At 32.8% G+C, this 10,434-nt stretch overlaps 1 pseudogene; it reads right to left on the minus strand.

The window, feature by feature from the left end:
• Positions 1-3,088: 3,088 nt before the first annotated feature.
• Positions 3,089-7,325, minus strand: LOC113702803 (protein NRT1/ PTR FAMILY 1.2-like; annotated as a pseudogene).
• Positions 7,326-10,434: the final 3,109 nt, after the last annotated feature.

Genomic DNA, 10,434 nt, shown 5'->3' on the forward strand with positions numbered 1-10,434 from the left:
TGAGAGCACAGGGAGCTCCACTGCCAGATGCTCTGAGGATGAAATGTTTAAAGCTGCAAAGATTGGCAAAAAAATTTTGGGGTTCAAAGGCAGAGGGAAAAAGGACAACAATGAAGCTTTTCGTCCGTCCGTTGCATTTGTTCCTTTAAAGTTAGCTCCATTTGGTTTTACCCATTTTTGTTGGGTAAAACCGTTGGTTGTAACGGTCAATTGGATATTTCCCGTCAATTGTCCTTAATTGGTCAAAATTACGGAACTTTGAGGATGAAATGTGTTTGGGGTTAAACTTTGAGGATGAAAAGTGCATTTTTCCCTAAATTTAGCCACAAACATCTCATTTAGATGTAACGATTATATATTCGGTGCAAAAATTGAATGCTCAAATTGACTCAAATTATGAGATGGTGGAAGTAACACTTTCTAAATCATCCATAAGTATTGAATAACACATTTGCTGCTGCTCTTGGACGCTGCCAAATTTCCCGAAACAAGCTCTGGTCATAATTCACCCGAAACATACTTTCAAATAGATATTGTTGAAAGGAGGAAGATGCTTTTGAGAAGGGGTGAATTGTGAGTGATTTTTTGGGGATAATGAGAGGGTATGGTGGAGATGATGACAAGAGGATAGAGCTTGTTAGGGTTTTAGGTTTTTTTTTTCCATGATAAATCGTGATTTTGTGAGAGAGTTTTTATTTTAATCGGTTTTGATTATAGAGATTAAGTTTATCCGCCCGGTTAATCGATTAATTAACTTAACATGGTCCGAGTTGGGTTGTTTCAGGGTTTGGTTTATCAAGGGACACTTGGCAAAATTAGAAGGAATGGGATAGGATGAATGTGAAACAGGTGTGGCACAGAAGATTCGTTGTAGTTAAATGCAATGGTTAGTTAAGCAGAATTTTAGTTCATGGGAATTGCTTTATTCAGTTTCTTGGCTATAAATTTTGTAACTCAGATAACTCATTGGTCAAGTGGAAGCCAAGTTGAACTTTAAGTTGATATTCGAGTGATTAGCCAACTAAATTCAATGCAGCAAGTGTTTTTATTAAGCTCAACTCTAAAATTCATGTGTTTGAAGATTAAATTTATAGATGACTGAGACCATTATCATCAAATATAACCATGCATTGCGAAGAGGCAAAACTACAGAGTATATAACGTAAAGTGGAGTAAGGGAAAAAAAATCATCCAAAATACAGGGAAAAAAAAGATAAATGCAGAATCATGTCTCCACATCTAATATATATGTACTTTTTTTTTTTTACTTATCATCAAGTGCATTGAAGCCTCATGATGTAGAGGTTCTGAATTCAAATTTTTCTTCTCGCTTCTTAAATCCTACCATACACTATTGAAAAAGTTTTTTTTAAACAGAGCATCATGAAATATAACTTCTAGAAATAACAACTTTAAGACCATAGGTCTACTTACATGCATGTAATTATGAAACTACAGAGTTGATTGTGTCCAAAAAAAAAAAAAAAGAAGGAAAAAATCCATAATTAAATTGCATACAAATATTGAGGTAATAACTTTGATGTTTGTGGGCTGCCAAAATAAACATGAAAAACCATTGCGGTAAATTAATATAGAAAATGTTGAAATAAAAACTTAAATTAGTGGAGGTCTAGTTGGTATAGTGGTGTATTACTTGTATAATAAGAAAGATGACTTCTAGAAAACACGTGCATCATGTGTTTTTCTTTATTATGGCTGTGGATGAAGCCAAAACTTGTGGTCAACTAGATTAAGAATTCTGCTGAGATGTATGCAAAGAAAACAATAAAAATTCTATTGTTGAACAAAACAATAAAATTCAGCTGAGATTCATGCAAAAAAGAGGAAATTAGGAAAGAAAATAGGCAAATCATCGATTGTGGAATACTCATGGTGCTAAGAGTAATTAGTCTTCTTTGAAATAAAGAGAAAACATAGAAGATGTTCCAATTGCAACTGTAATCAAGAACCAAATGCAGCAACCTGAGAAAAATTCCTAAAACGATATGAGGCCGGAAACTTTGCCACAAGGTTAGCTAAAGAACAGCGACACTCATAGATGAAACTGGAAAAATTGCCCGAGGAAGTGGCCGAGGCGAAATGAAATTTATTGCTGCTGTGCAGAAAATGATAGTGTTGCTGGCAGCACTGCCATATCCATATGATAAACTCTCTCCAAGTATACAAGTTTTCTCTATCTGGATCTAAACTCTCCTCCTTCTCTCTAACTTTTCTTTTCCAAGAGCAAGGAAGGCCAATTGGTCTCCTTTGATCTTCCTCCCTTCCATGTCTTTTTTTCTTTTGTTTTTTGTATTTATAATAAAGTCTCTCCTAGAATTTTTAGTGAGAGTTTCTTCTCTCTTAGGTCCAAACGAGAGTTTTTTCCTCTTCTAAAGTTTCCCAGTGAGACTTTAATTTCTCTTAATAATTTCGAGTAAGAGTTTTCTCCTATCCTAGAAATGAAAGCTTTTATAGTTTTTCTATTTCTTATATTATATCTAAGTTTTTTCAAATTTGATGGTCGAATCTGAAATTTCTTAGATCTAACTAGTCAGATCTTACCTTAACATCATTTGAAACAATTCATTCGAAGATCTAGAAGGAAGCAAGCAATACCGTCAGAATTATACACAAATGATCTTGGAGTTATAAGTGTTTTATCTATTTTAATATTTTTAGAGTTCCACGATGTAATACTGGATTGATTTTCTAGATCAATGGTATCGACTATTTGGTCAAGTATTTGTTTTTCAGATGTATTTCAGATCTGTTTGTATCTATGTATGGTTAATGAAATTTCTACCATTAATACAGATTTAATGAAATGATGATGTTTTATCCAAAAAAAAAAAAAATCTTTCCTAGTACATAATTATGTTTGGTGAGAGCCCAGAAGTTGCAAATCCAAGAAAAGCTTTTTTTTGGTCAAATTTTGATTAACAAAATGTTGAATATTAATTGAGGAGTAATAATGAAAAAAAAGTTTCTTTAATGGTGGATATTTTTTAATCAAATTACATTTTTCTTAAACTGTGTGCAAAATTCAACATGACATATAAAATAAACTCCCTTAAAGTGGCAGACTCGCTATCTTAAATATGTAAACATTGTGTTGTAGGAGTATTCATGTGCCAATTGCCAATAGCATCAGATCTAGAGATACAAATCCTATACATCGATGACATTGCTAACAACACTAGATCAGCCTGACCTTCGTTACCAGCCCTGCGCAATGACATTGATGAAATCATACAGGTCAACTGATCTTTTTGATTCCCAGCCTTATGCAGGTATAATGATGACAATCTAACATATGCTTGAAGGACCACCCACTCTAGTCATCCTGTTTTGCCAGGACCATAAGCTTTGCTGCAAATGAGGAAATAAATCATGTTAAGCATACTTAAGCCAGCAAGAACCCAATAGTAATAATCATAGTGACCCTTATTGATGTTGGTCGCAATCCAGCTTTCTTTTCCTCCCAGTTTTGAGAGTTTGTCAATCGCGTTCATAAGCAAACTTGCAACAAGATTTGCCGCAGACACCCCAAGTGACAACAAAGTGGAAGATATACTCGACATGCTTCTGGGGGACTCGGAATAGTAGAACTCATTCTGTGCAACTGCACTTGCAGCTTCAGCAGCGCCGATCAGGAAATATTGGGAAGAAGCCAAAGTACTGACATGTCCACCACTGCTTCTGAATCATCCGAATATCCTTCCCTGATAGCCAGACTACGTCGCTTAGCCTCCACTGTTGCTGTCACTATCATGCATACAAAAGACAGGAGCAATCCAATTCCCATTCTTTCCCTTGTTGAGAGATGAACAGGTTTTTCCAAGATTCTTGATGCAATAGGCAGGATAATGCGATCATAAAGAGCTATCCATAGTATGACGCTGATAATGATAAACATGCCAAAACAACCTGCTGGGTATTTCAAAGCTCGAACCAAGTTTCCTGTTCATGGATTTTGCTTGAAGCACAGAAAAAGAGCCCTGGCTGACATTTACGGACATTATCATTCCTGTGGACCATATGGGAATTACTTTGAGAAGCGTCTTAAGGTCCTCAACTTGATTTACTGTGCAAAGAGTCCAAGGATCAGCTGCTATTCCATCTGTTGTCAAGTCCTTCTCAGGATCTATTATGATGCAAGCTTTATTTAAGAACCCGAAAGGACAAATTCTTGAAGTTCTTGTAAGAGATTAATGTATGTATGACCTAATAGCAATTGTTCTTTTGAATGTTCAAACTTCAACAACTATGAAAGAACGTTCTTAGAGTCAAAAACATTATAACAAATGTTGAAATCAACACCAGGGGAAAAACAATGCAGTCGTACTTGTGAACCAATTTCATCTACCAAAGACAGGCATCCTCGACTAAACAAGTACTAATAAATTGTTGCTAACTACCTGATTTTTCTTATGTACATAGATAATGAGAGAATTTTTGTACTTCCCTAGTCTAGGTCCTGAGAACGGAGCTAATCAATTTCAACAAGAAAACAATATGATCAAGGGAACGCTACTCTAAATTTGAACATCCACTCACCTTAGTTTTTCACTTGGAAGATTTGATGAACCCTTCTGGTGATGGTACAGCGTGTTTGAGCTCTCTGTTGAAACTTTTATACGTTCTTTTCTATTAGCGGCTACAGCCACTTGAAGCATTTCAACCATTAAGCTTGAATTAGCCTTCAACTTGACATAGAAGGGTGAAGCCAGGCAGAATGACAGAGCTGAAATGAACATGAGCGCGACTGGAATGCCGAAACCAACTTGCCATCCCATGTTGTCTTGTAGATATACAATACAAGTAAAAGCGATTAAAACAGAAAGTGTGCATGAAGCATAGTACCAGCTGAAATAGGACTCCAGAACCCATCCATTGTTCTGTCCACCTGCTCTTCTCAACTGATCAACACCAAAAGCTAAGGATGAAGACCTAATTCCTCCACTTCCAATGGACATTAGTCCAAAACAAGAACACAAGAGAAAGAGTTGTGAAGTTGTTGTAGAGCTACAATTATCATTGGATTCATCACATGGAGGCGGCCTTGCTTGTGGAATCATAGTTGTCAGCCACAAAAGAACCATTCCCTTCAAAGTAAAAATCATTTTTCAGATCATTCAATCAGTGTTAGAAATGCTACACTGAATTCAGAGAATGTGGTAACAGATTGGTCAGCAGCATGATGCTTTCCTACCACTGCATGACAAGAATGAAGTGCAAGAAGCAGGTTCGCTTTCAGTTTTTATTTTTTCAGCCCATATCTAAGAGCTAATGTTTTTAGTTCTCTTCATTGCAAAGAAATATAGATGGAGGTTGATTTGTAATTGAAATTAAAATTTAAAGCTGCTGTGTGTACAGAGAAACTAATGCCCTCCGTAATTTTTCGGATGCCATATAAAGTTGGAATCCTCTATATGGAAGATGAAGGACTTGAAGCCCAAAAAAATAGAAGCGTTAACAAAGAATGAGAGTGGCTGGAACCAGAATGACACCAGAATTTCTAACACACGCTTTGATGATCAGCAATGTTCCTAAGAAACGAGAGAATTTTGTTAGTGCGTAAAGATTACGAAGTGAAAGAATAAAAAAGATATATTTTTCACCTGGTTAACTTTTCCATCCCTTTCAAACAAAACCACCAGCAGGAAAATAATACACACCACAATTTACTAACAATGGCGTGCCATTCAAAGGACATCGCAGCTCGCTCTTCTCACATGATAATCTGTAACATTATTGTCCAATTTCTTCTTCTTCCTTTTTTCTTTCCGTTTTTTTCTTTGGCATGTATAGCACAAGATTTGCAACTGTATCCTCTGGACATGCCTCTAATTGATACCAAATTCCTCACAAGAGTAATCCAATTAAATGGCCCGTTTGACCCAAAAAAAGAAGGCATAGACAAGAGTTTGATGTTTCTCAAGAACGGGAGATAATCCAACCATATTCTGGGAGAAAAAGAATAGATTCAAAAACAGAAAAGAGTGCCTTTTCTCCCTCTTCTACTTTACGATTCAGTACGAACTGGAAATATGTTAAACTACATCCAATAATACATAATAATTGCCAAGAATTCGATATGATCTGGATTTTCATGTAGATTGCTATCTGGGTTATATCCCCCAGAAAAAAACACAAAAAAAAAAACCCAACCATCAAAAATATAAAATAAAATCATATCCACCAGTAAAGCAAAAAGCTAAGGGTACTTTCAAGAAGTAGTCCATTTTACCATACAATCTGCAGTTGAAAATGACACGATGGATGAACAAGCAAGAAATAAGCACACATTGTACAATGATGTATTAATTACTGAGACCAGTAAAGTTTGTAAATGTAATACTTACCAGAAGGCTAAAAATGCATCCAAATAAGATCATCCGAAATCGACCCACAAATGAATCTGCAACTATAGCACCAAGAAGGGGCATGAAATTTGTTGCCGCTGACCAAAGAACATCTCTATGTTGGATCCAGTTGCCATCTTCAAATGATATTCTCTTGTCAAGTACAAAATCATGTTAGGGTGTAGCCCATAGCTTGCCACCTGCTCAAAAGACTCATTTGCTGCCCCCAAAAAAAAAAAAAAGCAAAAAGCAAAACGATCAATTCAAAGTAGAAAATTTTATTTTAATAGTTCATCACTGAACTTCAATTTAATAAACTTACACAAAATCAGAATCAGATATGGCCAAAGTGAATAAGGGTCGTGTAGTTTCTTGTTTGCAAAAGGACGCTTCAGTCCTCAAACCCTCCTTTCTCCACATTCGAGAAGAGAAAAGAAAAGAAAAGAAAAGAAAAATGTTACCTAAAATGAATGGCATGGTTTTGAAGCCACCCTTTCCTGCAGACGCATCATGATCATCATCAAGTAAAGGCTTGGTGATCAACTTTTCACATTCAGCAGCAGAGTTCTCCATCATGTATATGTGGACTTCTGCTGTTTCTTCTGTTTCTTCTTCTTCTGCAATGAAATGTGCTGAGCATTTAAATTGATCTTGTCCAACAAACACAAGAAACACCCTGAGGGCGAAGGCACTGAGCAGTGAAACAATGAAAATTCCATTTCAAGGAACTGCTGTTGTTTGTGGTGGTCCATAAGATCAAACAAAAGAGTTGAAAAAAAAAGGAAACAATGAAGTCTGGACCGCTGAACAATGAAGTCTGTTTGTTTTTTCTTGTTTGTGGTGGTACATTTCTCTTGTTTGTGTCTGGGTTAAAAGTGGATCCCTTACGTTAAAAGTGTCGAACTCGAATGGCCGGGGAGCAGAGCAATGACATCTGGTACCGCTGATACCGCTGGGTTATTCCAACTGTCCAGATTGAATTACACAATTTTCACTAGACACCCTCTTAAAAACTAGTAGCCCAAAGTTAACAAGTATATTCTAGTGTATAGATTAATTACCTTAAAGTAAAATGTAACATACGTTAATTGAAATTTGGGTAAATTAATGGCAAATTCTGTGGACACTTGGTGAAAATATAGTTTAAAAGATGGAAAAATTCCTTAGTTTTTCAATACACAGTAATTGGACATTTTTTTTGTGTTCAGGGCGAAAATTAAAGTAAGATTACCAGTTGAGGGCATCACATGTCAGTTTTACACAAAAGTGAAATTTAATTAAAAAAATATATAAATGCAAGACAGGAAGATCAATGTAAAACTATGCATCTAAATGATAAATCATTCCAATACATTTGTTTGGTTCAGTGTTAGGAATGTATATCATTACTATAGTTGATGTTTGGTTCGTTGGCTCTTTGTAAATGAGATATAAAAAATTTTCACTAATTAAATAAATTAGTATAAATGTATTAGTAAATTTAGTATAACTAATTAATAATTTCTATTAATAAACATGTATAATTATTAGTATAATTGATAATATCAATTATATTACATAGATTAATATACATTATATAATACATATAACTAATAATATCATTATTATAAGTTTGTAACTAATTAAATTAAATATTATACATATAATTAAATATAAATATACAAATGTTATAATATAAATATATAATTATAATGATATAATATATATAAATATTAATATATAAATATAATGTATATTATATATTAAATATCATTATTAATACCTATTAGTATATTTAAAATAATAAATATAAATATAATTATATAATTTATTAATATTATATACATGTATATATTATAATTATATGCACATATAATATACAGTTATAAATATACATATATATTATAAATATATTATTATATAATATTCATAAATTTATAATATATATTATAAAAATATACTAATATTAATATAATTTATAATATACATTTATATGTATATATTAGTTAAATATAATTATAATAAAATAATTATATTTATATAATATACTAATATTATAATAAAATATATAATTATATAATATATATAAATATTAATTATACTAATATTATATATTATAAAGTATATTATATGTTAAATATAATTTTTATTATATTATATATTATTATATACACATATATATTATACTAGTTGATGTGCGCCTCGCGCTTCGCGCGAAGACATTATTTCTGCAATGGGGTTAGTTTGTTAGTTTTGCTGGAACTCATGAATAAAGTGTATTTACACTGCAAAAGATACTGCATTGACAAAAGTAGTATTAATATCAGGAAAGGCAGAACTGGTCTAACAGCAGAGCACCATCGCACTGCATGATTAATATATGCATATTTTTGAATTATCCTGTCCAGCACCAGCCTAGGATGACCAAATGTTTCTGTGCAATTCCACAGATGGCCACATACAGAAGGTGCCAATTGTCCAGATACAATGATCATTCACAACCATGCAATTGTCCAGCACCAGCCTAGGATGATGATCAAATGTTTCTGTGCAATTCCACAATTGGCCACACACAAAAGGTGCCAATAGGGGATCAAATTCACTATTCTCAAATAGGTGAACCAAGGGCAGGATCGGTATATAAGGGCACCACCGTCAAAAGCCAACCCAACAACAAATGCCAGCCATAAATTCCTCAAAACAGCACACAATAACCACACCACCCATGTTCCAAAATTACAAGACTACCCACACACTTAAGGTGCCAATGAGGGACCAAAATCACTGTTACTAAGACCATTCACTCTTTATACTATTAGGAATTATATGCACATATAATATACATTTATAAATATATATAAATATATAAAAATATATTATTATATAATATTAATAAATTTATAATATATATTATATAAATATAATTACATTTAATTAAATAATTATAATATATATTTATATAATATATTATATATGTCTATATAATAATTATAAATATATTATATAATTATACTAATTTTATAATATAATATATAATTATAATTAAATATTATAATTATAATATATATTATATACATAATTATATATACATGTATATAATTATCTATTAATTTTTTTAATGGGCGACGGGACGAGTCCCATTTCTAAATGGGAATCAGACTTGGCTTTTATCCAAAACCCTTCAAGTTATCAGGGAATTGAGGAATTCTAAATTTTTAGGTATGATTCTAAAATCCCGATTTCGATAGTAGTAATCCAAACAACAATTATGGGGTTTATTCCAATTTTCCATTCTGAAACCCTCTTACCAAACACCACCTTAGACTTCTAGGAATAACTTGACAACTTATGGATGGCCAAAATAAAATCAACTGTTATAAGTTGAGTGAACTATGAATCACGCCGCAGCTAACTCTGGTGGATGCGGGCTACTGGATTATGAGGAAATGGGCCAATGAAAGTAGCACCAAGAGGTAGCACCAAGGGGTTTATTCCAATTCTCCATTCCGAAACCCTCTTACTACATGATTCTTACTTTACTCTCGAATTTTATTTTGTATGACTTAACCCTGTGACAGACAAAAATACCCTTCTACTACACTGATTTTTTTTTCTCTTTTAAGTTTTAATCAAAATTAATTTTTTTTTCAAATTCTTATTTTTAAGCAACAATGAAAGTAGCACCAAGAGGTAGCACCAAGGGGTTTATTCCAATTCTCCATTCCGAAACCCTCTTACTACATGATTCTTACTTTACTCTCGAATTTTATTTTGTATGACTTAACCCTGTGACAGACAAAAATACCCTTCTACTACACTGATTTTTTTTTTCTCTTTTAAGTTTTAATCAAAATTAATTTTTTTTTCAAATTCTTATTTTTAAGCAAATAAAAAATTTTGCTAACAAAAACTTAAAGATATCCATTCTCTAATTTCTAATTATGAAGAAAATATATAGATTTTTTTGCATAATTAGTTAATTATAAATAAATATCATTGGTGTATTTCCTAATATACATACTCCTCTCATTTGAATCTTTACCACTATCAATTACAGTACTTAAAATTAAACCACATGTTAAAATTCAAT

Source organism: Coffea arabica, chromosome 8e (assembly GCF_036785885.1).
Source record: "Coffea arabica cultivar ET-39 chromosome 8e, Coffea Arabica ET-39 HiFi, whole genome shotgun sequence".
Taxonomy (NCBI): domain Eukaryota; kingdom Viridiplantae; phylum Streptophyta; class Magnoliopsida; order Gentianales; family Rubiaceae; genus Coffea; species Coffea arabica.